The 17250-nt window shown below is 40.6% G+C and overlaps 1 protein-coding gene across 2 annotated transcripts in view; it reads right to left on the bottom strand.

Moving 5' to 3' along the window:
- The window catches only part of st18 (ST18 C2H2C-type zinc finger transcription factor), a 429006-nt gene that overhangs the window by 340503 nt on the left and 71253 nt on the right, over positions 1 to 17250 (bottom strand). The window lies entirely within an intron of this gene.

The following is a 17250-nucleotide window of genomic DNA, read 5'->3' as shown; positions in this document are numbered from 1 at the left end:
AGAATAGCAGTGCATTTTATAAATTCAGGAGGCTCTGGAGCAATAATTTCATGTAAAGAAGATGCAGCATGGCTGAATGTTTCTGATTACAACCCAAACTGAAAATAGAGAAATAGCATTTACTCGGTGGCACGAAAAAGGAAAATATTATGTGTTCTTAATTTTTGACAGTTTCAAAACTATGCTCACAGAATATCACAGAATCAGACTTATGAAATCAATAATGCATTTGGATTCTCATTCCTTTGAATCATACAGAAAAATTATTGAATTCTTATAACAAGAAGCGACAATTTAAATTACAGAATACAACAGTTCAGTAATAATTCTCTGATACACAAAGAAATTGAATAGTTCCATGTTGCATCATTATGAACTCACAATAGTAACTAAGTGTAATTGTAGGAAAAACAATCATTGTGTAATCTGATAACTGTACTGTTATGAAGTTGTTTAATTTTTTTGAGGACTTGTGTTTAGAAGATTGCGAAAATTTATTAATTTGAAAGAATTGAAGATGCCTGGACTTATTTTTTGTTAACAAAATATTTGAGGAAGGGCACATTGGACTTTTTGAAAAATTACTTTCTAGAAGAGACAATTAATCTATAAATGGTTGGAGAAGTATTGACTATGGACCTGCATGGAAGACATTTGAAGCCTACATTAATAGATGTCAAACACTTTAGTTTTTGGATCTTATTTGTAAAAGGTAGCTATGACAAAGCCTGTTAAGAGAGAAACCAGCACTTTCATGATTTCGTATCTTTTTGGGAAAATCCTTTCAACCCCAGTGTGTGAGTTGTAAAATTAATGCTGCAATTCTCCTGAGAAGCTTCTGAAAGATTTTTTTCTCAGCATTTTTTGAACAAACTGCTTTTGAAGATATTCCAATAACAACCACATATACCGGGTGATACTCATTTATCTCTACCAGGACACCAGACCAAAAAACATATGGAATATTTCATATCTCATTTTATTTTATTAAATAATTGATAATTATTTGACCCATCTTTTAATTGACAGGGAAATCCCTTATTTTTTCTTTAATGCATTTGTGCATGTCTGTGTATCAGATTACTCAGAGAGACGAATATTTATAGTTTCATGATTCAAGCTGTATGTTCATCAGTTTTGTATCTTTGTATAATATTGGTTGTTACAATATATTAATAATTTTGTTGTTTCTTAAAGAAACCCAGTTGATGGATTTTTTTTATTCTTAATCTAAATAGATAAAATAACTGTCCATGTACGTAAAACGTGAATATACATTGTGATTCCTAGGAGGCGCAGATTCAAGTTGCACCTGATCCACAGATGTGTGATATCATCTTCACTAGGTTAATTAGATTTTAAAAAAATAAATTATGACCATTGATGTTATGGAAATGAAAAGTAATGACAATGCATTGCTCCAATGTTAGTCATAATATATAATTGGAGGGTCAAGTGTAATAATCCAATGCCAGAAACATGTAATTGAAGTGAAGTAATAATCATTGAAAAAGGATAAATTAAAACTGAAGGTTTCTTGTGTATAAGTGTGAAGCTTATACTACTGAAACTGTTAATTGTGGTGCAAATTAATTTGTGTGGAAGCTTGGGATAAATTATGATTCTTTAATGGAATTGTCCACTGCACACATGCTGACTGTAGTAGAGCACTTGAAGTTAAATATTAAATCAAAAGCTACAAAACAAATCTAGTGGCTTAGAAACTTGGAGACTGAAGTGAGAGGGCCAGACAATCAGAAGAAGTTAGAATTATACTGGCATGATTCAGTTAGGCAAAATGAAGTCACAGTGAGGATTATGGAGAGAGGAAAATATGTTTTTTTAAATAAAGAGCTTTTCAGAGAAATGGGAATTTAGATGAAGAAAAGGAAAAATAAAGAGCATTTAAAAAGCAGGAATAAGAATTGCGAAGGAAAATAGAAAAGAAAGAGAGAGTTGCAACAGAAAGAAAGGCAGAAGCAGGAGAAAGAGAAGAGAGAAAGCAGATACCAATTTAAAATGCTGGAACTAAAAGAAGATGCCGATGATGCCAATGGAAATTCGGATTAGGAAAGATCTGATGCCAACCCAGGACCCAGTGGGGATCTGTTTAAATTTATGCAAGCCCTCCCCAAGTTTGTAGAAAAGTACAGATAGGCATTTTTGATTTCTTTTGAAAAGATAGCTAAACAAATTACTTGGCTAGATGAAAACTGGTCATTGCAAATGCATTGATGGAGCTCATGATATTTATGCCAGACTTTCTCAGCAGGCCTCTACAGTTTATAAGATGGCAAAAAAGGCTAGGCTCTGTGCTCCAGAGATACTCAAGGCTTACAAGCAGGGGTTTCAGAATCCATGGAAATAGCCTAAGAAATGATATGTAGAATTTGAGAGGGAGAAGCAAATTAATTGAATGTAGACAGTAAAGGTAAAGACCAAATATGAGTGCGTGGGAAAATAATTCTCCTAGGGCAAGTTAAAAATTTACATGTTCTATTAGTAAGATGCACATAGAAATCCAAATGTTTTCAAGACCCAGACAGGCAGCTGATGTCTGAGTTATGCACAAAGCAAAACCCTATTTTTGTTCACTCCAATAAACCTGAGAAGATTGAAAGTGGGAGGGTGAAAGAAAGGTAAATAATCCAAGGATAAAAAATGATGGCTGGTAATGTCACAGAATTGCCTCATCAAGCCAGAAAATAAAGTGCTGACATCAGAAGAGATATCCAAAAACTTAAGCGTATTTCCATTAATACAATGTACGCCATCTTTTTGTGGATTGCTAAAAGTTATATGTAAACCAATGGGACACAAAGGTACATAAAGTCAATGCAGAAAAAGATGTCCTGAATCAAAGTATGATAAACAAAGTTGTAAGCTCTGAGTTCAGCTATAGGTCAAGGACAAACACTGCCATAAGTGAGGGGAGGTGAACATGATATCTGAGAACTAAGCTTCTTATCAAAAGGAAAAGTAACCCCTTATCCTTCAAGTGAGGCAGGTAAACCTATTTAATATGTGGGTTACATGAGCCACCCATACATCTTTGGAGAAAAAGGACATGATTTTTCTACTGAAGAGTGCACTGAATGAAAGGATTTTAGCGAATAATATTGGAGGGAAGCACATACATAGGGAGTAGCTTTCTATCTGGTGTACTGGGACTGTGACCTGGGATGTGCGGAATGGTAACTGTACACATTGCCTGAAGTTTACCTGTAGGCAGAGTTGACCTACTCCTGGGGAATGATTTGGCAATGTGAATGTAGCAGCTTCTCCAATAGTTATTAAAGGCCAAGTGAGGTTAAAAACATCAGTTTTTGGGGAACTGTTTGGTAATTATTGGCAGATTGTGTGGAACCATTACAAGAATGTGTCTCCCCATTCTCACTGTCATGGATAAAGATACATGACTCCAGTTAACCCAATCCTTCACTCATGATACTTTGCCAACAGTGATCCAATTAGATCAAGGTTTCAATTTGATGTCTAACATTCTTCATGAAGTGATGAGTAACCTGTTTGCAACACAGTTAAAGTCAACTATATACTACCAAACCCTCATAATAATGATCAGGGTATGCTGTTACTAATCACCAACTTATTCAAAGGACTGGAAATTATTTTGTTTACTACACAGGATTCACCTAATGAGTCTAGTACTTTTTGTTTTTTGTTTAATTAGTTTATGGACATGAGCTAACAGGAGAGCTGATACTAAAGAAAAGCTTTTAGAACAGAGAGATGAATTTTCCATTTGAATCCTGTATCTGTGTTCTGGGAAAGACTCACAAGAGCTTGGAAAGTGGTTCTGGATCATTCTCATGCTTCAAAAGGACCACGATGGACAGACAAGTATGCTTAGCCTCAAATATTTCATCCAGGAGACAATGTGTTAATATTACTGGCAAGTCAGGTAGACCACTGAAGGCATGGTTCATTAGTCCACATAAGAAGCCAAAAGGATTAGGAAAGTAAATTATTTAATTAAAATCCCATATCACTGGGAAAAAAGAATCAACAAGCAATGCAACCCCCAGAGGATGGTAAGCAAGCAGAGGTACATCAACTTATAAGGTCAGTGAAGGATGACAATGAGGATAAGGCAATAGGAGGCCTAAACAATTCGCAAATTAAAAGGACTTACTCTCTGGTTAGCTAATACTGAACTATTGAGGAAATTAGACACCATACCTTCATATTTTGATACAGACACAAGACTGAACAAAGCTGCTCATGGCATTCAATCCAGCCAGTAGAGATAAACCTTAGCAATAAAATGCAAGAAAATTCTCCCTTATAAAACAATATTATCACTTAGATCCAGAGAAACAAGCCCATGTGAAAGCAGAATTCTGAAACATATTGGAAAACAATTGAAATGACACCAGTCATTGCAGCTCTACAGTTTTGTTAGTCCCTTAATCTAATCATTCAACCAGATTCTGCAAAGACAAGAGAAAGGTCAATGCAGTAATGAAACCAGACTCTGATGTAATTTCTCATTTGGAAGACTGCTAATGGAATTGGCTGTGCTACATTTCTCACTAAAATAGACTTTTAAAGAATGTTCTGGCTATTGAAGGAGGGCAAAGAAGGTTTGCCAGATTGATTCCTGGGAATGGCAAGATTGAAGTACGTGGACAGATAGGGTCAGTTAGAACTTTGTTCATTAGGAATTAGAAGAATGAAGGGAATCTCATTGAAACCTATAAGATTCTAACAGGATTAGATAGGGTAGATATAGGAAGAATTCTTGATGGTTAAGGAGTCCAGAACCAGAGGGTCATAGACTAAGAATAAGGAATCGGTCTTTCAGGACAAAGATGAGAAATTTCTTCACCCACTGAGTGGTAAGCCTATGGAATTCTCTGTCACAGGTAACTGTTGAGGTCAAAACATTGAAGATTTTCAAGAAAGATGTAAGTATAGTTCTCAGGACTAAAAATATTTAAAAATATGGGAAGAAAGGAGGAACAGGGTACTGAGTTGGATGATCAGCCATAATCATATTGAATGCCAGCGCAGGTGTTCAGGGAAGGATAGCCTACTTAGAGTCATAGAGATGTACAGCACGGAAACAGACCCTTCAGTTCAACTCGTCCATGCCGACCAGATATCCCAACCCAATCTAGTCCCACCTGCGAACACCTGGCTCATATCCCTCCAAATCCTTCCTATTCATATACCCATCCAGATGCTTTTTAAATGCTATAATTGTACTAGCCTCCACCACTTCCTCTGGCAGCTCATTCCATATACATACCACCCTCTGAGTGAAAACGTTGCCCCTTAGGTCTCTTTTATAGCTTTCCCCTCTCACCCTAAACATATACCCTCTAGTTCTGGACTCCCACAACTTTGTCTATTTATCCGATCCATGCCTCTCATGATTTTATAAACCTCGATAAGGTCACCCCTCAGCCTCCAACACTCCAGGGAAAGCAGCCTAGCCTATTCAACCTCTCCCTATAGCTCAAATCCTCCAACACTGGCAACATCCTTGTAAATCTTTTCTGAACCCTTTCAAGTCTCACAACATCTTTCCAATAGGAAGGAGACCAGAATTGCACACAATATTCCAATAGTGGCCAAACCAATGTCCTGTACAGCCACAACATTAACTTCCAACTTCTGTACTCAATACTCTGAACAATAAAGGAAAGCATACCAAACACCTTCTTCACTATCCTATTTACCTGCGATTACAATTTCAAGGAGCTATGAACCTGCACTCCAAGGTCTCTTTGTTCAGCAACACTCCCGACCTAATGACAGTGAAGGATCAGTGATAAAGTTCCTGTATGATCTGGGGGATATCTTTGATGTAGTGTTGCTACAATGCATCTTTTCCACACACTTACATGAGGAATATACAAGAATGTCCAATTTTTCACTTCCACTTGATTAACTTTGGGCAATGTTTTTGTAAATTTACTGCTTAATTATTTCCAAATGTCCTTGTTTCCTCAACACTAAAACGTAAACCTGTAGGTACAATCACACATATGATCATCAGACAGCGTATGCTCTGACTCAGCGCATACAGTGGCTCAGGTTTGTTAGTAATACACTCAGTATTCTCATTGTATTCACTGATTCAGCATGTAGTCAGTCCAATGCACAGGGGCCACAGAGAACATTACTTTCTAGTTATGATAAAATTTACAGAGTGTGAAATCTACCCTTTATTTCCTTTAAGCTATTTGTGAAATTTGGCAAAATCATCCACAATATTCACATAAGACAGAATGAAACAAATGAGCTTAAAGCTTCTTAGGATTTTGATGCTGCTCCTATCATTGGATGAAAAAGGATTTACTTTGAATTTTATGATTTCACAGATGGGTGAATGGGGAGAAGTAGGAAAGGCACTTGAAAGGCAGAAAGGAAGGGAAAGGATGAAGGGAAAGTTCACTCAATTCTTACCAGGTATAAAATCATGAGGGGCATGGATAGGATAAATAGACAAAGTCTTTTTCCAAAACTAGAGGGCATAGGTTTAGGGTGAGAAGAGAAAGATATAAAAGAGACCTATGGGGCAACTTTTTCACTCAGAGGTTGGTATGTGTATGAAATGAGCTGCCAGAGGAAGTGGTGGAGGCTAGTACAATTGCAACATCTAAAAGGCATCTGGATGGGTATATGAATAGAAAAGGTTTGGAGGGATATGGGCCAGGTGCTGGCAGGTGGGATTGATTAGATTGGGATATCTGGTTGGATGGATGAGTTGGACCGAAGCATTTGTTTCCGTGCTGTACATCTCTATGACTCTATGACAGCCTTACAAAGAGAAGTTAAATAGATTGGGCCTGTACATATTAGATTCTTCAGGCCAAACACAGAGAATGCTAGAGAAACTCAGCAGTTCTAGTAGCATCTGTGGAGAGAAAACCAGATTTAAAGTTTCAAGTCTGGTATAACTTCTCTTTACTATAGTGTTCCATTTCTGAGTGTATATTTCAGTAATGATCTTCTTTGGTTTTTCCCATACCTGCAATATTGTCAGAAATACATATATATCCAGTTTCTGGAAATAATATTTTCCAGTGGTATTCTGAAAACAGTGATTTATTGAGATTCTTTTGCTGAGTGATCTGACCAATACCCATGTTTGGCATTTAATTTGGAACGGAATTTATCCCCTGTAAATTTGGGATTCAATTGCTCTTATTTTGGAAGGTTTTCTGGGCCTCTTGTGAGAGAAAGCTTTGTATCCAAACAAATCCTGATAATCAACTGTCAACTATCATGCTCTTAATAGAACAGCATCAGTTCTGGTGTACACAATGGATAATATAATTACATTCCATCCTGTGAATGTGACACATTGAAGAATGTGACATGTGAAGAAAATTAGCATCAATCTCTCTTAAACTTCATTTATATTTGAACCCTGCACTTTTATGATCGTCCATTGATCGAATTATAGCTACTTTAGGGTGCAATACAGCATCACCTTTGAAATTTTATACTGCACTGAATCTGACTGGGTACAATATTTTACTTTTTTAGAACTGTGTTCATGGAATGTGAGTGTCACAGCAAATCCAGTATCTATAACCCATCCTTAATAGCTTGTGAGCACTCAAGAGTGAACTACATTGCTATGGTTCTAAAATCAGATGTATGCCAGACCTGGTAAGGACAGCAGATTTGCTTACATAGGACAAGCAGATAGGTTTTTACAATAATTGACAGTGCTTACATGGTCGCCATTAGAATTGCTCTTTAATTCCAGATTTTTAATGAATTCAAATTTCAACATATGCCACCCATGTCCTCAGAACCTCAGGTGCCTGGATTGCTAGCCCAGTGATATATCCACTTCATCACTGCCTCCCCAATGCATCTTCTTTGAGGTGCAATACAGCATTAGCTTTGAAATTTCCTACTGCATCATACATTGGACATAATTTATTCTGCTACATTGGATATCTTGGTGATCTTGTGAATGGTGTTGAGATCCGTGCATCATTGGTAATCCTGCTATTTCTGGGCCACTTGTGTGCACCACATAAATTACTTGGAATTTACATGCAGAGGTTCCACAACTGCACTTATCGTCAATATTATTTGTAAGTAACAATGCAAGGCATGCTGTCCATTACTTGCAGTCATGCTGTTGCAAGTTACATCACTGGCTGTCAACAATTCAGATAAATAATCTTCATGACTGTGACAATTAGAGTGTTTGCTCTAGCCCCTGTATTGAACTTGGACTTCAGTATGTGTTTACCAGTTTTCTTCAGATGTTAATAATCACAAAAGCTTCTACCTGTTTGACTTCATTCACACAATGTGTCATATTAACTGTTTCCATTACAATTGAAGGGTTTTCCACTCTGAGTTATCACCTCGGTCCATCTTGCCCACTCACCCCCTATGTGTACTTGCCTTTAAAGAGGTCTCTGGCACACTCCCTGTTATTGCTTATAGCAGGAGGAGAAAGTGAGGTCTGCAGATGCTGGAGATCAGAGCTGAAAATGTGTTGCTGGAAAAGCGCAGCAGGTCAGGCAGCATCCAGGGAACAGGAGAATCGACGTTTCGGGCATAAACCCTTCTTCAGGAATGAGGAAAGTTTGTCCAGCAGGCTAAGATAAAAGGTAGGGAGGAGGGACTTGGGGGAGGGGCGTCGGAAATGTGATAGGTGGAAAGAGGTCAAGGTGAGGGTGATAGGTCAGACTGGGGTGGGGGCGGAGAGGTCGGGAAGAAGATTGCAGGTTAGGAAGGCGGTGCTGAATTCGATGGATTAGACTGAGACAAGGTGGGGGGAGGGGAAATGAGGAAACTGGTGAAATCCGAGTTCATCCCTTGTGGTTGGAGGGTTCCTAGTCGGAAGATGAGGCGCTCTTCCTCCAACCGTCGTTTTGTTATGGTCTGGCGATGGAGGAGTCCAAGGACCTGCATATCCTTGGTGGAGTGGGAGGGGGAGTTGAAATGTTGAGCCACAGGGTGGTTGGGTTGGTTGGTCCGGGTGTCCCAGAGGTGTTCTCTGAAACGCTCCGCAAGTAGCCGGCCTGTCTCCCCAATATAGAGGAGGCCACATCGGGTGCAGAGGATGCAATAGATGATGTGTGTGGAGGTGCAGGTGAATCTGTGGCGGATATGGAAGTTTCCTTTGGGGCCTTGGAGGGAGGTGAGGGGGGAGGTGTGGGCGCAAGTCTTGCACCTCCTGCGGTTGCAGGGGAAGGTGCCGGGAGTGGAGGTTGGGTTGGTGGGGGGTGTGGACCTGACGAGGGAGTCACGGAGGGAGTGGTCTTTGCGGAATGCTGATAGGGGAGGGGAGGGAAATTTATCCTTGGTGGTGAGGTCCGTTTGGAGGTGGCGGAAATGACGGCGGATGATGCGCTGAACATGGAGATTGGTGGGTGAGGACCAGTGGGGTTCTGTCCTGGTGGTGGTTGGAGGGGCGAGGCTCAAGGGCGGAGGAGCGGGAAGTGGAAGAGATGCGGTGGAGGGCATCGTCGACCACGTTGGGGGGGAAATTGCGGTCCTTGAAGAAGGAGGCCATCTGGGTTGTGTGTTTTTGGAACTGGTCCTCCTGGGAGCAGATCCGGCGGAGTCGAAGGAATTGGGAGAATTGCTTATAAGCAATTGGGAGAATTGCTTATAGCATGCTACACATACTTTTTATTGGTGACTCTTTATTATAGTCCCTGGTTGTAACTTGGAAAAAGATTTCCTTTTGCACCCCTGACATACAAAGATCTTGGAAAGCAGGGGAACGCAACAGGCCACACTTCCCACACAGCTTGTCCTTGCTATCCTGCCAATACTGGTAACTATGTATAATATCATTGCTCAGCTCTAATAACTTCATATTTTTGCAATCTTCAAGCAACATGTCAATCTCATGACCCTTTCGTTTCTGGGGTCTCAGTGATATCCTGTCTCATCTCCTTCAAGACTTGCCTGAGTCCTTTTTCTGTGAGTTCACATCACTGCATTTGCATTTTAAGAAAAATTCCCCGCACTGATGTTCACGTTGTGACTTCTTGTGTTATTTGTAAGTAACACAGATTAAGTAGCATGCATTAAACTTTCTTAGTAAATTGAACTGTGTGAGAATTTCAGCTCTGCCGTAACTTGCTTTTAAGTTGTTGAACTCACAGGCCTTAGCTTGGTCTTGCTGGACTGCATATGGGAGTTGGCCATGGTGTTTCATCTTGGCCCTTTGCTCATTATCATATTCAGCACCTCAAGCAACACAGCTTTTGAAATAATAACACAGATGGATAATGACTACAGAGGACAACTTGAGACATGAAAATCCCAAATTCTTACTGTAAATCTTTAGCCTTAGCAACATACCTGCTTGACAGGCAATAGCAAGGATTGGCAGGCAACAGTCTGGTAGCTGTGGGAGCATGAAAAGTATAAATCTGAGAGATTACAGAAAGTTAATGCTGCACACAGCTACTGTCACTCTCCGGAGGTGGAGCCTTAGCAATCCTACTATTCTCTTGGAAGACAGATTGCCAGGCTGCTGTATGAACCTTACAAAACTGTTCTCAGCAGTCACAATGATAGCATTCTAAGCCTGCATGGTACCAAGCTTGCCTTACAGCATACATGCATCCCTTCCTCTAAAGCACAGCATTGCATGGTTATGCTTGTGCTGAAATAAAAACTGAAAGTACAGCCCCTAGTTGTTCATTATGATTGGGTCTATGTTCCAATCATTTCCATGTTGTAAAGAATGGTCCTCAGTATCTGCACGAAGCCCTGTTTCTCATGAGGCTGAATTTTGTGGTGAACGTTGTGATGTATTGTTTGGCCCCTGTTTGGAAGATGGTCATTAGATGACAGTTTTTAAAATAATATCCTGAGTTCTGACACCGGCCCTTGATGAGGTAAGAGTGCAACTTTTGCTCCTCAGTGACAATGTAGGCCCTGAGTAGACCACGCAGCTCGAACTCAGGAGTAGGAGTTGATAGAACTACACTCAATCTCCAGGAGGAAGAGAACACAGATGCAGGACTCAATGGAACATCAGAAGAGAAGTAGGTCATTTGAACCTTCAAGCCTGGTTTACTTTACAATAAGGTCATGGCTGATCACGTAGTGATCTCAACTGCACTATCTTGCTTGAACCCCATAAACCTTGAGTCCCTTGTCTACTAAAAATCTATCTAACACAGCCTTGACTGAATTCGATAAATTTAAAGACCGACCTTCCACTACTTCTGGGAAGAGAACTGTACAGTCCAATGACCATCTGGGAAAGAAATAATAATCTTTGGATTTCAGAATAATCTTGCTTTAAGGAAAACAACCCCAGTCTGTCCAAACTCTTTTCATAACTGAAACTCTCCAGCCCAGGCAACATCCGGTAAATTTCCTCTGTGCTCTCTCTAGTGGAATCATATCCCTCCTGTAATATGGATTCTAGAACTATTTTTTAATTTCATTCACAGGATGTGGGCATTGCTGGCTAGCATTTATTGCTCATCGCTAATTGTCCAGAGGGCAGTTAAGAGTTAACCACATTGCTGTGAATCTGGAGTCACATGTAAGCCAGACCAGGTAAGAATGGCAGTTTCCTCTCCTGGAACATATTAGTGAACCAGATGGGTTTTTCCAACAATTGACAATGAATTTCAGCATCATCTACCTGCTCTGAAACTCTGCACCTTGTCCAGTAAAGGCAAGTATACCGTATGCTTTCGTAATCACTTCATCTACTTGTCCTGATACCTTAAGGGTCTGGTGTGCATGCACAAGAAGATCCCGCTGATCTTCAGTACTTCACAGGGTCCTACTATTCATTATATATTCCCCTGTCTTGTTTATCTGGCACAAATTCATCAACTCACATTTATGCAGATTGAATTTCATTTGCCACTGACCCGCCATCTGACCAGCCCATATTATAAATTCCCTGCAGTCTAAGACTACCCTCCTCGCTGTTTGCCACCCCATCATTTTTTTTGTATTATCTGTGAACTTACTGGTTAGCCCTCCTACATTCAAGTCTAAATCATTTATATAAACCACAAACAGCAAGGGTCCAACACCACCCCTGTGGTCTCCCACTGGACACAGACCTCTAATCAGGAAGATACCCCTCAACCATCACCTTTTGTTCTTGCCACTCAGCCAATAGTGGATCCAAAATGCCAAATTTCCTTGGATTCCATGGGCTCTTATCTTTGTTATCATTTTGCCATGGAAGACCGTATTGAAAGCCTTGTTGAAGTCCAAGTAGATGACCTCATCTAAACACCTGACTACGTCTTTGAAAATTTCAAGTTGGCCAGACATGAAAAACAAAGAACTACTTTTAAGCCCATTAAGCCACTCAGAATTTCTTCTCTGTATTTGATAGTTTCTCAACCTTCTCACCAGATCGTACTTCTTATTAGTAAGTAACGACCCTAAGTATTCATTTGGGACCCTACTACATCCTTTGACTCTACACACAGACTACCACTCTGTCCTTAATTGATCCCATTTTTTCCCTCATTATCCTTTTGGCCCTAACGTATCTGTAAAATAATTTAGGATTTCCCTTTAGTTCACCTGCCAGTATCCTTTCATATCCCCTTTTAGCACCCCTACTCTCCCTTTTAAATTCCCTTTTGCACAATCTACACTCTTCTAGAGCTTTAGCTGTTTTGAACCCTCAATGTCTACTATAAACCTCTCTTTTTTTCTCTTAATACAATATTGTATGTCTCTTGATATCTAGGTTTCACAGGGTTTGGTGGCTCCATCCTTTTTCTTTGCTAGAATATGCTGGCCCTTTACTCTTCATACTTCCTTCTTGAATGTATCCCAGTGTTCTGAGACAGAGAAACCCGAAAGTATCTGCGCCTAGTCCAGTATGGATAAATCATGTCTGATGTTATTAAAATCAGCCTTCCCCTAAAAGAGAAATTTGATTTCAGGCCCATGCTTTTCCACAATAATTTTGAATCTAATCGAGTTATGATCGCTGTCTGCAAAATACTCCTCCACTGACACTTCAACCACTTGCCCTGCTTTGCTACCTAAAAATAAGTCCAGAGCCATTCACCTGTCTTGTACAGCCTTATATGTATTAGTTAAAAAGCTGTCCTGGGTGCATTTTAAGAATTCCGTTCCCCCCAAACCTTTTATATCATGGCTACCCCAATTAATGTTGGGGTAGCTGAAATCCCCTACCATCACTACCTTATTACTTCTACATTTCCTGTAAATTTGCCTACATATATACTTTTCTATTTCTCTTGAACTGCAAGAAGGTTTATTGTACACTCACAGCAATATGATTGCTCCTTTTTGTTTTTTTTTAAGTTCTAACCATATGGCATGTTTTGAACAGCCTTCTGAGATATGATCCATCCTTACTTCCTTGATCAAAAGTACAACACAACCCCCTCTTTTATCTCCTTCACTATCTACCCTGAAGACCCCATATACTGGAATATTGAGCTCCCAATTCTGCCTCTCTCTCAACCATGTCTCAGTGGCAGCAGATACACCATACTTTATTCATATTTTAATTAGTGCCCTCAACTCATCTGCTCCTCAGGCTTCTAGTATTAAAATAAAGGAGTGGATGTGTTGGTTTAGTAGTATAATCACCAGACTATTAATCCAGAAATTTAGCTAACATTCTGGGGACCTGAGTTCGAATCCTGCCACGGCAGAGGGTGGAATTTGAAATCACTTTTTTAAAAAAAACCTGGAATTAAGAATCTTCTGATGACATTGAAACCATTGCAGATTATTAGGAAAAACCCACCTGGCTCACTAATGTCCTTCAGGGAAGGAAATCTGCCATCATCACCTGGTCTGACCTACATGTGATTCCAGACCCATAGCAATGGGACTGACTCAAGTGCTCTCTGAAATTCCTGAGCAAGCAAATCAGTTGTATCAATCACTGTGAAGTCTCAAGAAAGAAATGAATCCAAACAGACCACCTGGCATTGACCTAGGCAGTGGAAACAACAATGACAGAAACGGCCATGTTGACCTGGCAAAGTCCTCCATACTAGCAACTGGAGGCCAGTAGGAGAGGTATCTCACAAACTAGTCAAGCAACAACCTGACATTATCTTACTCACAGAATTATACCTTACAGACAATGCCCCAGACGTCACCAAACAGGACTATTTGTATGACAAACAGCATGAGCAGCAAGTGATAGACAGAGTTAAGCAATCCCAATACCTATGTATCAGATCTAAGCTCTGCAGTCCAGTCTCATTCAGTCATGAAAGGTGCAGGACAAATAAAGAACTCACTGGAGGAGGAGGCTGTACAAATATCCCATCCTCAATGATGGAAGAGCCAAACACATCAGTGCACGAATAAGGCTGAAGGCAATCTTCAGCCAGAGGTGCCCTGTGGGTGATCCATCTCAGCTTCCTCCAAGTGGTCCCCAGCAATTCGATTCACTACATATGATATCAGGAAATAGTTGAGGCACTGGATACTAAAAAGATTATGGGCCCTGACAACATTCCACTAGCATCCCTGAAGACTGTGCTTCAGAATATTTTGCTCTCTCTGCCAAACTGTTTCAGTAAAGTTATCATACTGGAATCTAACAAAATAATGTGAAAAATTGTGGAAGTTACGTCCCATATACAAAAGGCAGGTCAAATCCAACTGAGTGCCCCATCAGTCTACTTTTGATCATCGGTAAAGTGATGGAAGATATCCTCAAAAGTGCTATCAAGCAGCCCCTGCGCAGCAATAACCTGCTCACAGTATTGCCCAGTTTTAATTCCATCAGGGCCACTCTGCTCCTGACCTCATTACATCCTTTGTTCAGATATGTACAAAAGAGCTGAATTCCAGGGGTGAGGCGAGAGTAACAGCCCTTGACAGCATTTGATCAAGTGTGACATCAAGGAGCCCCAGCAAAACTGGTATCGGGGCAACTCTCTGCTGACTGCAGTCATATTTGGCACATAGGAAGATGGTCATGGTTGTTGGAGGTCTGTCATCTCAGTTTCAGGACATCTCTGCTGGTGTTCCTCAGGGTAGTGTCTCAGGCCCAACCATTTTCAGCTGCTTCAGTCATAAGGTCAGAAGTGGGAATGTTCACTACCAGTGATCCAAAACTCAATTGGACTCTCCATATAAATACAATGACTACAAGAGCAGTTCAGAGGCTAGGAATATTGAGGGAAGTAACTCATCTCCTGACTCTGCAAACCTGTCCATCATTTTCAAGTCGTAATTTAGGAGTGTGATGGAATACACTCCACTTGTCTGGATGGGAGCAGCTCCAACAACACTCAAGAGCTTGACACCATGCAGGAAAAAGCAGCCAGCATGATTGGCACCATATCCACCAGCATCCACACCATGAATCCATGAATCACAAAATGTTGGTTTGCAGGTGCACCAGGTAATTAAGAAGGCAAATGGAATCATTGCTAGAAGGATGGAGTTTAAAAATTGAGATGTCATGCTGCAGTTGTATAGGGTGCTGGTGAAGCCACGCCTGGAGTACTGTGGGCAGTTTTGGTCTCCTTACTTGAGAAAAGATGTATTAGCAATGAAGGGATGCATGAGAGGTTCACAAGGTTGATTCCAAAGTTGAGAGGGTTGGCTTATGAGGAGGGAATAAGGAGACTGGGACTATAGTCATTGAAATTTAGAAGAATGAGGGGTGATCTTACAGAAACATATAAAATTATGAAGGGAATAGATTGACAGAAGCAGGGAGGTTGTTTCTACTGGCAGGTGAAACTTGAACTAGGGGGCTTAACCTCAAAATAAGGGGGAGCAGATTTAGGACTGAGTTGAGGAGGAACTTCTTCACCCAAAGGTTTGTGAATCTGTGTAATTCCTGGCCTAGTGAAGCAGTTGATGCTACCTCACAGAATGTTTTTAAAGGCAAAGATAGATTGATTTTTGAGCAGTAAAGGTATTAAGAGTTATGGTGAGCAGGTGGGTAAGTAGAGCTGAGTCCACAAAGAGGTCAGCCATGATCCTATTGAATGGGGGAGCAGGCTTGACATGTCAGATGGCCTACTCCTGCTACTATTTCTTATGTTCTTGTGTCCTTCTTCTATCACTGACGGTCAGTACTGGCAGTGTCTACGATCGAGAAGATGCAATGCAGAAATGCACCAAAGATTCTTAGATAAGACCTTCCAAAGCTAGGACTACTTATATCGAGAAGGACAAAGGCAGCAGCTGGTTCCCCACTAAGCCAATCACCATCTTGCCTTGGCAATATATCGCCATTCCTTCATTGTGTCAAAATCCTGGAATTCCCTACATAAGTGTACATCAACCTAGAGCACATCAACTGCAGCATTTCAAGAAGGCAGGCCACCACCACCTTCTCAAGGGCAAGTAGGGATGAGCAATAATTACTAGCCAGCCCGCAATGCCCATGACTCATGAGTGTATAAAAAATAACTTCTAACCTTGTCAACCTCTCACGTGCCTTAACTGGCCTAAGGTGTATATCACTTCGTGCCTCACTTGTTCTTTCTTCCAACTTTGACCATTCATCTTTCCCAGCTGAACATGCTGTCTGGATGCTATCTAGTCTCATTTGCCAGCATTTGGCCCATATCCCTCAAAATCTTTCCTATTCATATACCTATCCAGATGACATTTAAATGTTGTAATTGTACCAGCCTCCACAACTTCCTCTGGCAGCTCATTCCATACACGCACAACCTTCTGCGTGAAAAAGTTTCCCCTTATGTCCCTTTTAAATCTTGCCCCTCTCACCGTAATTCATGCCCTCTCATTCGGAATTTTCCCACGTCTCTTTATCTTATACATACCACTCTATAAAACTCTATAAGGTCACCCATCAGTCTCTGACATTCCAGGGAAAACAGTCCCAGTCTATTCAGCTTCTCCCTATAGCTCAAATACTCCAACCCTGGCAAAACCCTTGTAAACCTTTTCTAAACCCTTTCAAGTTTCACAAAATCCTTCCTAAGGAAGGGAAGGAGGGAGACCAGAATTGCACACAATATTCCTAAAGTGGCTAACCAATGTCCTGTAAAGTCGCCACATGACCTCCCAACTCCTGTACTCAATGCTCTGACCAATAAAGGAAAACATACTAAACACCTTCTTCACTATCCTATCTACCTGAGACTCCACTTTCAAGGAACTATGAACCTGCACTTCAAGGTCTCTTAATTCAGCGATACTCCCCAGGACCTTACCATAAAGTATATAACACCCTGATTTGCCTTTCCAAAATACAGCACCTCACATTTATCTAAATTAAACTCCATCTGCCACTCCTCAGCCCACTGGCCATCT

This window comes from Chiloscyllium plagiosum, unplaced genomic scaffold, assembly GCF_037043375.1.
Source record: "Chiloscyllium plagiosum isolate Xiang-an unplaced genomic scaffold, Cpla_swu_hap1 HiC_scaffold_4, whole genome shotgun sequence".
Lineage (NCBI taxonomy): Eukaryota > Metazoa > Chordata > Chondrichthyes > Orectolobiformes > Hemiscylliidae > Chiloscyllium > Chiloscyllium plagiosum.
Note: the sequence above shows the minus strand (reverse complement) of the source record. Positions and strands in the feature narration are given on the sequence as shown.